The sequence below is a fragment of the Micromys minutus genome, assembly GCF_963924665.1.
Source record: "Micromys minutus genome assembly, chromosome: 7".
In the NCBI taxonomy this organism is placed as follows: Eukaryota; Metazoa; Chordata; class Mammalia; order Rodentia; family Muridae; genus Micromys; species Micromys minutus.
In genome coordinates, this window is record NC_137976.1 from 50,168,705 (window position 1) to 50,182,700 (window position 13,996).

The following is a 13,996-nucleotide window of genomic DNA, read 5'->3' on the forward strand; positions in this document are numbered from 1 at the left end:
CTTTCACCCCCTCACAGTTGCTCTAGAGGCTAAGGAAATTTATTTTCTTAGGAAATTGCCTTTGACATTGCAGGTTGAAAGTGCAGCACAGTGGAAGGCTATTTCAAGAGTGTTTGGGGCAGTGTAGAAGAATGAGAGATTAATTTTTGGCTCATGGTTTTGTTGCCAGGAATCATTCTAGGTTCTCTTCAGCTTCTGTGCACCTGTCATCTTCATAAAGAATTCAAGAAGACAACACAGGGTACCTTCAAGGAGTTAAGTAGACAACTGGCAAGGGGAACATTACTCTATTGTTTTAGTCTCTGTTCTGTTGCTATGAAGAGACACCATGACCAAGGCAACTCTTACAAGAGAAAACATTTGACTGGGGGTTCTTACACTTTTCAGAGGTTTAGCCCACTATCATCATGGTAGCATGCAGGCAGTTGCTGAAGCAGTAATTGAGAGCTTCACTTCCTGATCCACAGACAACAGGAAGAGAAACTGGCCTGGAATAGGTTTTGGAAATCTCCAAGTCAACCCCAATGGCACACTTCCTCCAAAAAGGCCACACCTCCTCAGACAAGGCCACACCTCCTAATCCTTTTAATCCTTTGAACAGTTCCACTTACTGGTGACTGAACTTTCAAATATGGGGGGAGGGAGCATTCTTCCTCGAGCCACTGCACCTGTCTACATCACAAGACTTCTTTGTAGTAAAGTCTTTGCTACAGACAGCTTTGTGAAGGAACATTTTTCTGCCTAGGTGGTAGACAGGCCCATAAGATTGACTCCTAAGGAGTAATGGTATATTCTTGCTCATTATCAAAAAGCCTCTTGCTGGGATATAATCTGATACCAGGTTTAGGGCTCCAGGAGCAAGATTTAGATGTTATCAATTAAAGATCTTTTGAACAGTTAAGTATGTCATTGTTCCTGCCAGGGCCAAAGACCACTAGTGAAAGTCTGTACAGATTTAGCCCTTAATCTTACAAGGTGTTTATGAGGGAGAGGCTCCAGCCCAAATGCCTTCTAATCCTGCTAGTATCTAAAGAGATACCTGATAGTCTCAGTGGTTTTAATCCATGTGTCCCCTCAATATGAGTGTATGGTGAGACAGAATGTAGTGGTGGGAGTGTGTGACAGACTGATGCTCAGTTTGGGATGAAAGCAAAACAGGAAGCAAACCCATGAATCTGAGATACAGGAGCTGGCACAAACTGTCTATAATACTTCATTCTTCTGGATTATGGTCTACTTTTCCATTAACCCACCCCCATTTGCTAAATAAGCATTATTAAATCATCTTTTTTACTTTTCATTTCTTTCAAAGCCCTTGCAATGGATGTAGTGAGCCTTAGTCTCTGGCTTCAATGATGTTCTTAGTTGTGATAGAGTAGCCACCAAGGATTGGGAGTCAGGTAGTCAGCTGGGATTTGTTCAAACGGGTTAAGAAGGTGGTAGATTGTGACAGAAGTAGCCAGATGTGCCTTGGAAACTCTCAGAACCTGCCATGTGCCAAGACGCAGGCCTCTATGCAAACTCATTCATCCAACTTAAAGCCAGGCTGGGGTTGAGGTTTCTCCAAAAGACATTTTCTTCATTAACTTCAGCAGAACCTGCCTGTCTACATACCTCTTCACCTCAAGCCCCAAAGCTGACAATTGTGAGTACACAGGAGCCCCTGAACTTTGAAAACAAAACAAAAACAACATTAAATTGATGAATTTGTTAGGTTTAATATTTCTGTGATGAAACACCATGACCAAAAACAACCTGGGGAACAGACAATTTATTTGGCTTATACTTCCACATCACTGTTCATCATGGAAGGAAGTCAGGACAGGAATTCAAGCAGGACAGGAATCTGGAGGCAGGAACTAATGCAGAGGCCATGGAGGAATGTTACTTATTGGCTTGGTCACCCCACTTTCTTATAGAATCTAGGACCCACAGTGGACTGGGACCTTCCCTATCAATCTCTAAGAAAATGTCCTGCAGGCTTTTATATACCCTGATCTTATATGAGGAGTATTTTCTCACTTGAGACTCCCTCCTCTCTGATGACTCTAGCTTGTGGCCAGTTGACATAAAACTAACCAGTATAATTAATGTAAGTATTTGCTAAGGTAAAATGAATACTTCTTAGATACTAAGCATTGCTTTTCATGCTTTGTGAGACAAGACATGTTCCACTGGGAAGTTAAGGGCCTCGGAGTGGAAAAGTTAAATAGCATGCTCTAGATCCCATAGCTGGTAAGAAGTAAAATCTGGATTTGAACCCACCCTTAATCCGAATCACTCATGGAACCTCACCACAGGATGCCTGCTTTCTTAGACCAGTGTTGTTGAAATATCTGTACTGAAGGATGCTCTTCCTGGAAGCAAAAACAAGAGACACGTATCCTTGTCCTCATGATGCTTAAACAGGTTTCTTGAGAAATCAAGACTAATACAAATGAAGTAATTAGAAAAATCTTAGCAGACAGCCTGTAATTAGCTGTAATGCAATATCCCCATGGCTAAGAAAAGTGCTTCCTGGTGGAGGCCCGGAGACCTAACCCCCACCTCCAGAGCTATAATCACTCTTTTAAAAATTAGGAATCTGGGTCAGACGGGGCCCTGGGCCTGCAATCTCCTACCGTAATTCTCTCTTTCAGGGAATCCCACCTGACCAAATGGCACATCCACAAAATAGCTCTATAAAGCATTGTTGGCCGTAATCTTTCTACTGTCATCAAATAGAAGACAGCATTGTTTTAAGCCTATATTAGTTGATCTCAATCACCACAAGTCCTAAGTGAGGCCTTTGGCCTTCATCGCCATCATCTCCCCAGTTCCTCAGGTTTGTCTGCTGCAATTCATCTGACACAATGGGGAAGGAAAACTCAGCCCCTGAAGCAAGAGGGATTTTCAAAGTCCATAGTGGTCAAACAAGCCAATCCTAAATGTAGTGACTTAAAATAACAATGATATTATCACAGTCTCTGTAGGTGATTCACGCTTATTGAATGTATTGCTACTTTACCCAGGCTGCATAGTTAAAGACTACAAGTTACAGAGCAAAGATGCAACCACAGAAATATATCCCCTCACAGTCCTGGAGGCTGAAGTTTCAAGAGCAATGTACTGGCAGGGCTGATTTTTTTTCCCCAGGACTCTCCCTGGCTTGTAGATCCTGAGTTTTCCTGTGTGTGTGTGTGTGTGTGTGTGTGTGTGTGTGTGTGTGTGTGTGTGTGTGTGTGTGCATACGAGAACTCTAACCAGAAGTATGAAGTTTCTGTATGTGAATGTGTTTGTGTCTTTGCCTAATTTGTATTTCTTGTGCTTTTACCTTGGCTCTTCTTTTCCCTTGTTTTATTTCTTTGTCCTGTTCTGGTCTATTTGTTTGCATTTCATTTTACGTTAATTTACTTCTTTTAGACGCTGGCTTTTCTAATTAGAGAGAAAGAGAGGGCGTGATTTGGGTGGGTGGGAAAGAATTGTTGGAGGGAGAACTATAATCAAAATACATTGTATAAAGAATCTATTTTCTTTTTTTTCTTTTTTTCTTTTTTTTAAAGATCTACAGTGAATGACTATGCATTCTGGGAAGCTTCACATCTAGGTAGGGTCAACATTTGTGGAAGAAGCTAAGAGAATGTGCATCCAATCACAGTTTATAGCGGGGTTTCTTATTGCCAATCTGCCAGTCACAGGGAACATGTGATTACATCACTTGTGCAGGACACCGATTGTTGGGGGAAGGGAAGCAAGCGCTGTATCCTCAGTGGTGAGTTTATTACAACTTCAGAGCAATCCCACCAGACAGCCTAGACAGTAGTTTCAGGAAACACATTAAGGGAAGCAGACAACTCTCTCGAGGCCCAGACACACTTTCTTGCTGTACTATGTTGTTCGCCACCGACAGTGGGTAGTCAGGAGGGTCTTCTTCAGGACAGCATGGTCGCAGGACTGGGACAATCCCAAGGAACTGACAGGGAGTATGAGGATGGGGAGGAGGGCTGCCTCGAGCTGTTTCACATCAGAGACAAATGTGACAAAGTCCTCAGAACTGCCGTCTCTCCTCTTATCATCTGGCATAGCGTTTGATGTATTCATCCACTTTGTCCCAAAAATCTTCCTTGTCCTGCAAATACTGTTCTGCAGCTTCAATATTCAGTGGATCATCAAAATTCAAAAGATCATTAAATAAAGAGTTTAACCCCCAACAACATCCTGTAATGTTCTAGTGGGAGCCCAGCCAGTGCCATCAGTTGAATGTTCTCTTAGTAAACTTAGATGTATTTCCCCTGTTTCTGTGATGTTTGGGTGCCAGATTTTAGTCAAGCATTTCATCTCGGGAGGCACCATGTTGTAGGCATCGGAAACTTCAGTTTCAAACTGAAATTTTCCACCCTGGTAGTAACCCTCATCTGGGCTTACGGTCCGTGGAAAGCAATGAAGCTTGTTTGGGTCAGGAAAATGTACTTTACATGTACAAGGTAAATTCACTTCAAGTTCTGCAACCTCTTTAACAAGCAACTTGTCTCTCACAGAAACCCTCTGAGTAGAGTCAGATGTGGAGGCTGATGTCCGGGATCCTTTGAGACCATCATCCCGCTTCAACTTGCTTGCCAGCGTTAGCATTACTGCCACCTTTAGTCACAAAAAAACCTAGTTTTCCTTTAGATGAGTTGCAGGTGTGGTCATGGTGTAGTTTATACAAACACTGATCAGTCATGAAGTGATAGGGCAGTTCAGTCCTACTCTGTAATGGCTTCTCCTCAGGGGCGTCTGAGAACCCGGAGTCAGGTGAGGCGAGCCGGCACTCAAACCATGCCCAGCCAGCAGCGGCACCGAGTCGTGCTGGCCTTCACAGCCACACCAGCTCCCGGCCAAGAATCTATTTTCAATTAAAAAATTTTAAAGTAGTGAAGGATTAGGGTTTACCATTTGACCCCGGTTTACTCTGTAACTACATATATCCAGACACAGCAATAATATGAAGAGTTGGGCAGAAGGAGTTTAACGTAAAAATTATGGAGGAGAGAAAACACTAGTCATCATACACCAGTGCTGTCCCTTCCTCCCTCGTGTGACATTCACTGGTAATCTTCAGTGAGACTCAGCTGGAAGATGGTCTGCTTAGGATGCTCTAGAAGGGCTTTGAGCACACTATGTGTAAGTTGATTTTCTCATCATGGTGATGAAGATCACTGAAGAAGCAAGTTAAGCAGGAAGGATTTACTTTGGATCGCAGTTTGAGAACACACAGTTCATCATGACAGAAAAATACGGCAGGAACATGGGTAAGGCAGCAGGGTTTGTGCCAAGACTTATGTCTCAGTGGATCAGGAAAGCAACTAGAAATCAGGGCATGCCGTAACCATGTTCCCAGACACCCATTTCTTCTGATGAAAACTCACCTCTTAGAGAGTTCCTCTATCTCTCTAACCTCGCAAAGAAGTGTCCCCATCTGGGGACCCAGTGCCCACACTCACGAATGTCTTAGGGTTTCTTTTGCTGTAAAGAGCCCTCATGGCCACAGCAGATTTTATAGAGGAAAACCTTGAATTGGAGCTGGCTTACAGCTTCAGAGGTTCTGATGGTTATCATCGTGGGTGGTGGGAAACACAGTAGCACACACGCACATGTGCCGGAGAAGAAGCTGAGAGTTCAACTTCTGTACTGACAGGCAGCAGGAAGTAAACTGGCTTCAGAAACTGAGGCCTCAAAGCCCACAGTGACACACTTCCTCCAACAAAGCCACACCTACTCCAACAAGGTCACACTTCTTAATAGTGCCACTCTATGGACCAAGTATTCAGGTGTGTAGCCCAGCCTAGAGGTTCCCCCCCACCTATTTCTATTCTCATTTCCTAGCTCCCCTTACACCTGACCCCATTCAGATCTGAACTAAACTTCTTCATCTGTAAAATCTGTTCAATAACCTCAAAATGCTGCTTTCAGGACCAAAGTTTTAGATGAGTTAAAATTAGCAGAACGACCACACAAACATAGGTAACCCGACTGTCCTATAACTTTATCACCACAGGGGAAAAATGTATAATAACTTCTAAACTTCAACTCTATGCGAGGACGACCCAGGAAACAATAAACTTTCTGAATGGAGAGATAGTGACCTGTCTCCCTTCCACCCAGTGAAGCAACTTCACTGCCCAGAAATCATTAGAGCCTTCCCAGCTCGATTCTTTCTCATCAGGAAACATTCTTCAGAAGTTGCCATATGGAGTAGTAGGGTCACAAGTTTGTTTTCAGAAGGCATGTCATTGGTGTAACATTTTATACTTATTTACTCCCTTCCCCCATTCTTTGGCACTGCCAATCTCTGTGTTTCCACCACCCCTCCCTTGCTCCACGTTCTCCATTCCTTTAAGGTTGTTCTTTCCCTCTCAGTCCCCTTCCTAGGACTCTTAGGGTCACACACAGAGATTGCCCTAGGTTTCTAGCTCCATTCCCCTCCATTCCAGTTGTCCTTCCAGGTACTTTCTCCCTCTCTCCTCACTCCACCTGATCCCTCCTATCCCCACCCCCACCCAGTCCATCCACAATGTCTATTCTATTCCCCCTTCTCAGTTAGATTCTCAAATCCCCCACTGAGCCATCCTTATCACTTGGCTTCTTCGGGGCTGTGGATTGTACCACGGTCATCCTTTCTGGCTAATATCCACTTGTAAGTGAGCACATAAGTATCACTCCCTACCCCTCCACAACCACTCCTCGCAGCTCTCCCACTCCCACCCCTGCACTCCCCACAAGTTGCCGCTGGACTCGGTGTGTCCTCTCCCACGGAGGCCAGAGTAGGCAGTCCATTGAGGGGCAGAGGATTCACAGGCAGGCAGGTAACATACTCAGGGACAGCCCCTGCTCCAGGTGTTGGGGGACCCGCATGTAGACCAAACTGCTCATCTGCTACATATAAGAGGGGATCTAGGTCTAGCTCACTCTTTGGTTGGTGATTCAGCCTCTGGGTCCCAGGGGTCCAGGTTAGTTGACTCTGTTGGTCTTCCTGTAGATTCCCTGTTCTCTTCGGATCCCTCAATACTTCTCCCAACTCTTCTGTAAGACTCTCCAATATTTGCCTGTGAGTCTCTGTGTCTCTTTCCATTGGCTGCTGGGTGGAGTCGTCAGAGGACAGCTATGCTAGGTTTCTAAGAAGCATAACAGAGTGTTGTTAATAGTGTTAGGGACTGGTTCTTGCCCATGGGAAGGGTCTCAATTTGGGGCAGTCATTGGTTGGCCATTCCCTCGGTCTCTGCTCTATTTATGTCCTTGCACATCTTTTGTAGGCAGGACACATTTTGGGTTGAAGGTTTTGTGGGTGGGTTGCTGTCCTTATCCCTCCACTGGGAGTCTTGCCTGGCTACAGGAGGGGCTACTTCAGGACCCACATCTCCAGTGCTAGGAGTTGACTCAGATACTCTGAGGCCTCTCTGAATCCCAGGTCTCTGGCACATCCTAGAGATTGCTTCTTTCCCCACCCATCAATACCCACTCTGTAAATCAACTGGTAGTTTCTCAGAAGAGTGGAAATAGTTCTACCTCAAGACCTAGCTATATCTCTTCAGGGCATATAACCAAAAGATGCTCCACCATCCCATAAGGACACTTGCTCAACTATGTTCTGAGCAACTTTATTCATAATAGCCAGAAACTGGAAACAATCTGGATGTCTCTCAACCAAAGAATAAACACAGATAATGTAGTATAACTACACAATGGAATTTTACCCAGACATTAAAAACAAGGACATCATGAATTTTACGGGGAAAAGGATGGAACTAGAAAATATCATTCTGATTGAGGTAACCCAAGTCCATAAGGACATGCATGGTATGTACTCATTTATAAGTGGATATTAGCCAAAAAGTACAGGATAACCATGCTATAATCAACAGACCCAAAGAAGCCAAATAACAAGAAGGGTACAAGGGAGAATGGCTGAATCTTTCTCAGAAGGGGAAACAAAACAGAGGTCAGAGGTCAATGGAAGGAGGAAATGGGGCGGTAAAGGGGATGTGGAGGGGAGTAGGGTATGAGGGAGGATGTCTTTTCCATGATTTTTAAAAATAAGCTTTATTATTTTTTAAAAAAAAATCATTGGCAAATAAAAAAAAAATCACACACTAAAATTAACCAGACCCAGAGTCTATACATTTTAATAAACGTCTATACATCTAGAATGGCCATTTGGATGGAAGCTGCACAGCTGTGTATTGGATTTTACACTACTGAGTATGTTTTCGTGTACTTACTTATTCACCACCAAGAATGAAAACTCCATGATACAGTCAGAGTAAGAGGAACAGTCCACTCCCTGCATTTGGTACTCTCATCTAGTATATGGCCTTTCTCACTCTCCTTCCTGACATTACACTATTGGCCAGTGTCTGAATATAAAGGAGAACCAAAATAATGAGACCTCGCTTAATATTATACATTCTAACGTTACTCATTTTCCTGCAAATTTTGTGAATGCATTTTGTGGTTACAGGTTTTTAAAGAAATTCACGTGTGTGTGTGTGTGTGTGTGTGTGTGTGTGTGTGTTTAAAATATGTAAACTATACTTTGGGGTGGTGAGATAGCTCATGAGTAAAGGCATCTGTTGACAATCCTTGTGACCGGAGGTTGATCCCTAGGACATGGTAGACGGAGGACATAACCCTCTCAAAGTGTCCTCTGACCTCCACGCCCATGTTTCGGTTCATGTCTGTGCACAGAGTCGGGAACATTTAAACAAACACACAACAGTAAAGTAAGATGAGGATAAGACGCCCCTCTGTATATAGAAACTTCATTGGAATGAAGTATTCTTTATGTGGCTTTGGTAGACTTTCTGGCTTTTTCCCTGCTTGCTATTGCACATAAATAGGAGTTTTCTTTCCAAATAGCTGTTAACTAGTTAATGGTTGCAGAAAGAGAGACTGCGTGTTTATTTATACTAATTTTATATACTGCCGGCTCACAAAAGTGGTCTTGTTAATGGTACTTTTTACCACTGAGTCTTTAACATACACACAATCAGCTATAACTAGAAATAGTTCTATTTCCTTGTTTCAAATTATACCTCCAAATGCTGCTCTTAATTAGATTGCCCAGAACTCCCAGTATTTCATTCCTGATTTTAGTGGAAATACCTACAGTGTTTTCGCCATCATAAAAGATGCTAGCTTTGGAGCTAATTGAGTGTATGTAATTATGTGAAGGGAAAAAGAATACATTCATTTTTATTTTATTGAGTTTTTTTTTTAAAAGTCAAACTTACTAGATTTTTTTCAGGATTTTTATCATAATAAAATGAAATGACTGCATGATTTAAGATATACACGTAAAAAGGTCAGAAGGGGTAAGAGGAGTTCAGTTTATCATGGGACTGTTTGGAAAACCCAGGAGAAGCCTCCCAAAGAACTGGTTAATGAATGGTCACTGAAGATCAGACAGGAAATGAGAGTTGTTGACAGGCAGATAAGAGATATCCAAAGAGAAAGTAAAACGGTCCGTGAAAGATGCAGCCAAGAAGGGCCAAAAGGAAGTCTGTGTGGTTCTGGCCAAAGAGACGATCAGGTCAAGGAAGACTGTGAGCAAGCTCTATGCATCCAAAGCACACGTGAACTCTGTGCTCATGGGTGTGAAGAACCAACTTGCTGTCCTGAGAGTTGCTGGTTCTCTGCAGAAGGGCACAGAGTCTTGTGAAGATCCCAGAAATCCAGGCCACCAGGCAGGAGCTGTCCAAAAAGACGATGAAGGCTGGAATCATGGAGATGTTAGAGGGTATTTTTGAAAGCCTGGGTGATCAAGAAGAATTGGAAGAAGCAGCAGAAATGGAGATCGACAGAATCCTCTTTGAAATCACAGCAGGAGCCTTGGGCAAAGCACCCAGGAAAGTAACCGATGCCCTTCCTGAGCCCGAACCCGCAGGAACGATGGCTGCCTCCGAAGAGGGAGAATAGGACACGGATGAAGAGGACCTGGAGGCTATGCAGTGCCACTCAGAAGCTAGGGCTGCCTAGTTGGGGTCTCAGCAATCTGGTATACAGTCACCATTTCCTGTATCTCTTTCACTACACCTCTGCTGTGAAGCGTTACATTTGGACAGGGTTCTGTGCTAATACATCTTCACTGTCTGTAGAGGATTTAAGAATTGTTTTTATGAAGGTGGTGTAATCAAATGTATTATTTTCAAGAGCACAAATAGCAAAAGTATTTTCCTTGGGGCAAAGAAACCCATTTTCTCATGAAGTAGTTCTGAGAAGAGTAGATTGAATGTTGAGGACTCTGTATTTGGTGTGTGTGTGTAAAATACTATCTATAAAAGTGGATGTCAATGAACTTCTGCTTTAAAAGAAAGATAAAAAGAGAAAGATGTAGATGTGATGTTTATTAATAGATTTCCCAGTTTTAAATCTTTCTCAACATCCTGGAATGAACCCTAACTTATCATTGTATATTTTGTTTGATATTCCTGGGTCTGTGTAAAGATGTATTTTTAAACAAACTATTTCTCAGTATTTGGAAGATTGCAACTTAATTTTCTTTTATTGCTGATAATATTAATCATTTAATTTTCAGTTCATTTTATTGAACTAATTAGGAAGATTTCCTCTGTTTACATCTGTATGCTTTAAGTAACAGAGAAATAACTTGGTGTTTAAAGGTCTTAGTCCCCCCGGGAAATCATCCAGGCTTGCAATTCTCCTCATTATGGTAAAGGGAGCCCTCGGTGATCACAAGTTGTCATGAAGGTGTGTCCACTTGTGCCTCAATCCCAGAACTAGGTGTGTTGGATGACTAGAAAGAGCAGAAGATAGCTTCCAGAGTGAAAAAGCAGATGGAGTCATCAAACCTGAAAATCTCAAAGAGAAAGACTCAATCTACAATCTTCCAGTTGAAGCAAACTCTACTAAGTACTGGCTAGAAAGATGGAAATTGTCCAGATCCATAACCAGGAAGCCCAGAGAAACAACACTGAATTTGCTCATTTGGGGGGCCTCTAAAGGCAAACCCACAAGGCCAGGTACTTTGTCTAACTTGAGGCTAGCATTTATTCTTCCTGCTTAAGTACCTGTCTCCTATTTGTGATCAAACACATCCAAAGCAACTGGGTCAACCAATCTTGCTCAGAAACTGAAAATATGTGGCTAGTTATCTTGTATGGGCATCAGCCTCCAGCATCTCTGGAAGTATCTGCCCAGGTTAGCAGCATTTTTGTTTTATGGATCTCGTAGACACAGTAGTTAAAACCTAAAACATGACTTTGGCTCTCACATAGTAAGGGTGGTTTGGTAGAAAACAGAGTGACAAAGATTACTTTACTAAACTTAGGCAGATTGTGAACCTTCTAAACCCATCTGTACTCTCTCCTGCAAAACCCAGTGTTAGCCAAGGAGCCTGGAAACTCACGAGCTAAGCTACTCCTTTCCTTCGTGTCTGGACCACACTCTCTGACTTGGCTCCTTCACCACTTCTCAGGTTGGTATCTGGCCCTCCTCCTGTTAGGCCAGTTTAGGAAGAGCTCCTTTTAACCTGAGGCTGCTTCTTTGTGCTTTCCAAGCACTGTGGCCTCTGGTTCCCTGGTTGTCCCTTCCCACTTGTACTCGCTGTGTTTGGAGTTGATCCCAATCCTCCCCTGCCCCCATTGCAAAATCCCATATTTCCATTTGTGGCCATATCTATGGTGATATCCTAATAAAATAGACCTGGCTGAGCCTTAGCAAGTGCACTGAATAGTTTTATTCTAATTATTCAACGATGTCATGCAGTTTCTGGAAGAAAAAGGAAGAGGGTGTTGGTGAGAGGCAGATCTGTGGGAGCAGGCTAGGGGACACGGAAGCTGAGGAGACAGGGTCAGCTGCCTGTTCCCATTGACTTTTCTTCTGACTCTGCATGCCAACCAAGTCAGCAATCCTCAGTTCTCTTCACTGTGATCCAGAGTCAGCCAACGGCTCCAGGGCTCACAGACTTACTCATAAACTCAGCATCTAAACATTCCTTTTGGGTTGAGTCCCTGATTTTCTGTGGTAGCTTTGGGTGAACTCCATTGGGCAGACACCTCCACCAGGAGGGAGCTTTGTAATGGATATGGGAAGGCAAGGCATGTCTTCCTAGGGTTGAGAGTAGCTTCGTCTCATCTCTTCTATCTTTGCAGAGGGCAAGGTAAGTAGAACCTTTTGCTGTCCTCTGCAATAGGTTGTCCTCTAAGCTGGGGGTGGGGTGGGGTGCTGAGAGCTGAAGCCCAAATATACCACTGAGTGAACCTTTTATTGTTTCTTTGTACAAGTCACCAGCCTTGTGGAAGGGGTGGGCATTCTTACCTCCCTTCCCCTCCAAGACATTGCATCCGAAGACTCAGCTTCTCAGGTCTGGTCCTTAAAGGCCTTGGCTAGGGCTTAGGCTGGGCTGTGAGCACGTCTGGGTATTGTTTAACATCTAGATAGGTACTTCTTGCCCCTTCATAGGCAAACATGAAATCCTCCTCCAGGACATACCCCACCCAGCTTGCTGAATGAAGTCTGACCAGATCTACCTAGTCCTGCAGTCCTGTAGTCAGGAGGGACAAAAGAAACGCGGGGCTCATTTTAGAATTAAAATTGAAGTTAGCTCTGACTGGCCTGGAAGGGTCACATTTTTCTCTTGGAGCCACACACTGTCCCCAGAGCAGACAGATTGGTTTCCCTGTTTTTAAAAACATGCCAAACAAGGATGATTTTGGCCCTGAAAGTTTGGCTCTCCAGACTAATTCATTGTTTCCCTTGACTGTCTCTGAAGACCAGCACTGATTGATATGGACCATGTTCCTCTTCAGAAAAAGGTCTTTTAAAAACAGATTTGTCATTTCTGTATATGTTGCAACTGTGTGAGTATCTGTCCCCTATGTGTGGGAGACCACAGAGGCCAGAAGGGGGGGATTTGATCCCTTAGAATTGAACCAACTTCTAGTGCCATGGAAGAGTAGTGTGTGTTTGTAACTGCTGAGCCATTCCTCCAGCCCCATAAGAAAAGTCTTAAAAACATTTTCACATATATATATATATATTTGCATGTATGTGCATACGTGTGGGTGAGTAGGAATAGGAGTGAGGATACTTACATGCCATGGCTGAGCACAGAGGTGTCTTAGGGTTTTATTGCTATGAACAGACACCTTGACCAAGGCAACTCTTATAAGAACATTTAATTGGGGCTTACAGGTTCAGAGGTTCAGTCCATTATCATCAAGGCTGAAACATGGCAGTATCCAGGCGATACCCACCCTTAACTACTGAACCATCTCTCTGGGCAAGAAGTCTTTAACTTTTTTTTTTTTAATCAGCTCTTATGTTTTTTCATTTCTCAAATGGGACAAATCTAATTCCTTTTGTTTCTACCCACATCACCATACAAAAACAGACTGTTAATTTTGTAGCCCTTTTCTGGGTTGTGTTCTTATTACCAGCCCTTGTACCTGTGGTTTGTCTGCCACAAACCAAGTTTGGCACTGCCAACTTTGTGTAGACACAGCATCTTACCCTGAATACATATTGGGTCTTATTGTTTCTTCAGATGAAAGGAATTTGGATGTTAAAAAAGTGTGGAGAGGCTGGCTTTGGTGGTGGAGTATGCCTTTACTCCTGTCTCTCAGGAGGCAGAGGCAGGCAAGATCTCTCTGTTTCTTGCCAGCCTGGTCTACAGAGTCAGTTCCAGGCCAGTCAAGGCTTCACAGAGAAACCCTGTCTCAAAAAACAAAACAAAACAAAACAACAACAACAACAAAAGTGGTGGAGATGAATTTTTCTATAAGCCTTGAAGGCTGTGGGGAAGCTAGTAAGTCAAACACTGTAGGGCAGGTCTGGGGGAGGGGCAGAGGGTACAAGAGTTGCTGTGTAGATTTGTGAATGAGCAGAATCTAGGGAGGGGAGGAAACTGATCTGAGATAGAAGCACCTCGAGTACAGAGATCAGTCCTGGACGTTGAGAATCATTTGTGCCACTGGTCGGAAGGGCATGGAGGCGTTGGATCTCCCTTGGTGGGAATGCA

At 43.4% G+C, this 13,996-nt stretch overlaps 2 pseudogenes across 2 annotated transcripts; one reads left to right on the top strand and one right to left on the bottom strand.

The window, feature by feature from the left end:
• Positions 1 to 4,051: 4,051 nt before the first annotated feature.
• LOC308423052 (NEDD8-conjugating enzyme UBE2F-like) lies at positions 4,052 to 4,608 on the bottom strand (annotated as a pseudogene). The gene is made up of 2 exons: positions 4,461 to 4,608; positions 4,052 to 4,394 (listed from the first exon to the last, which is right to left on the bottom strand). The product of its transcript is annotated as an NEDD8-conjugating enzyme UBE2F-like (transcript).
• Positions 4,609 to 9,347: 4,739 nt separating this feature from the next.
• On the top strand, positions 9,348 to 9,993 carry LOC308422867 (charged multivesicular body protein 3-like; annotated as a pseudogene). The gene has a single exon. The product of its transcript is annotated as a charged multivesicular body protein 3-like (transcript).
• The last annotated feature ends 4,003 nt before the right edge of the window (positions 9,994 to 13,996 follow it).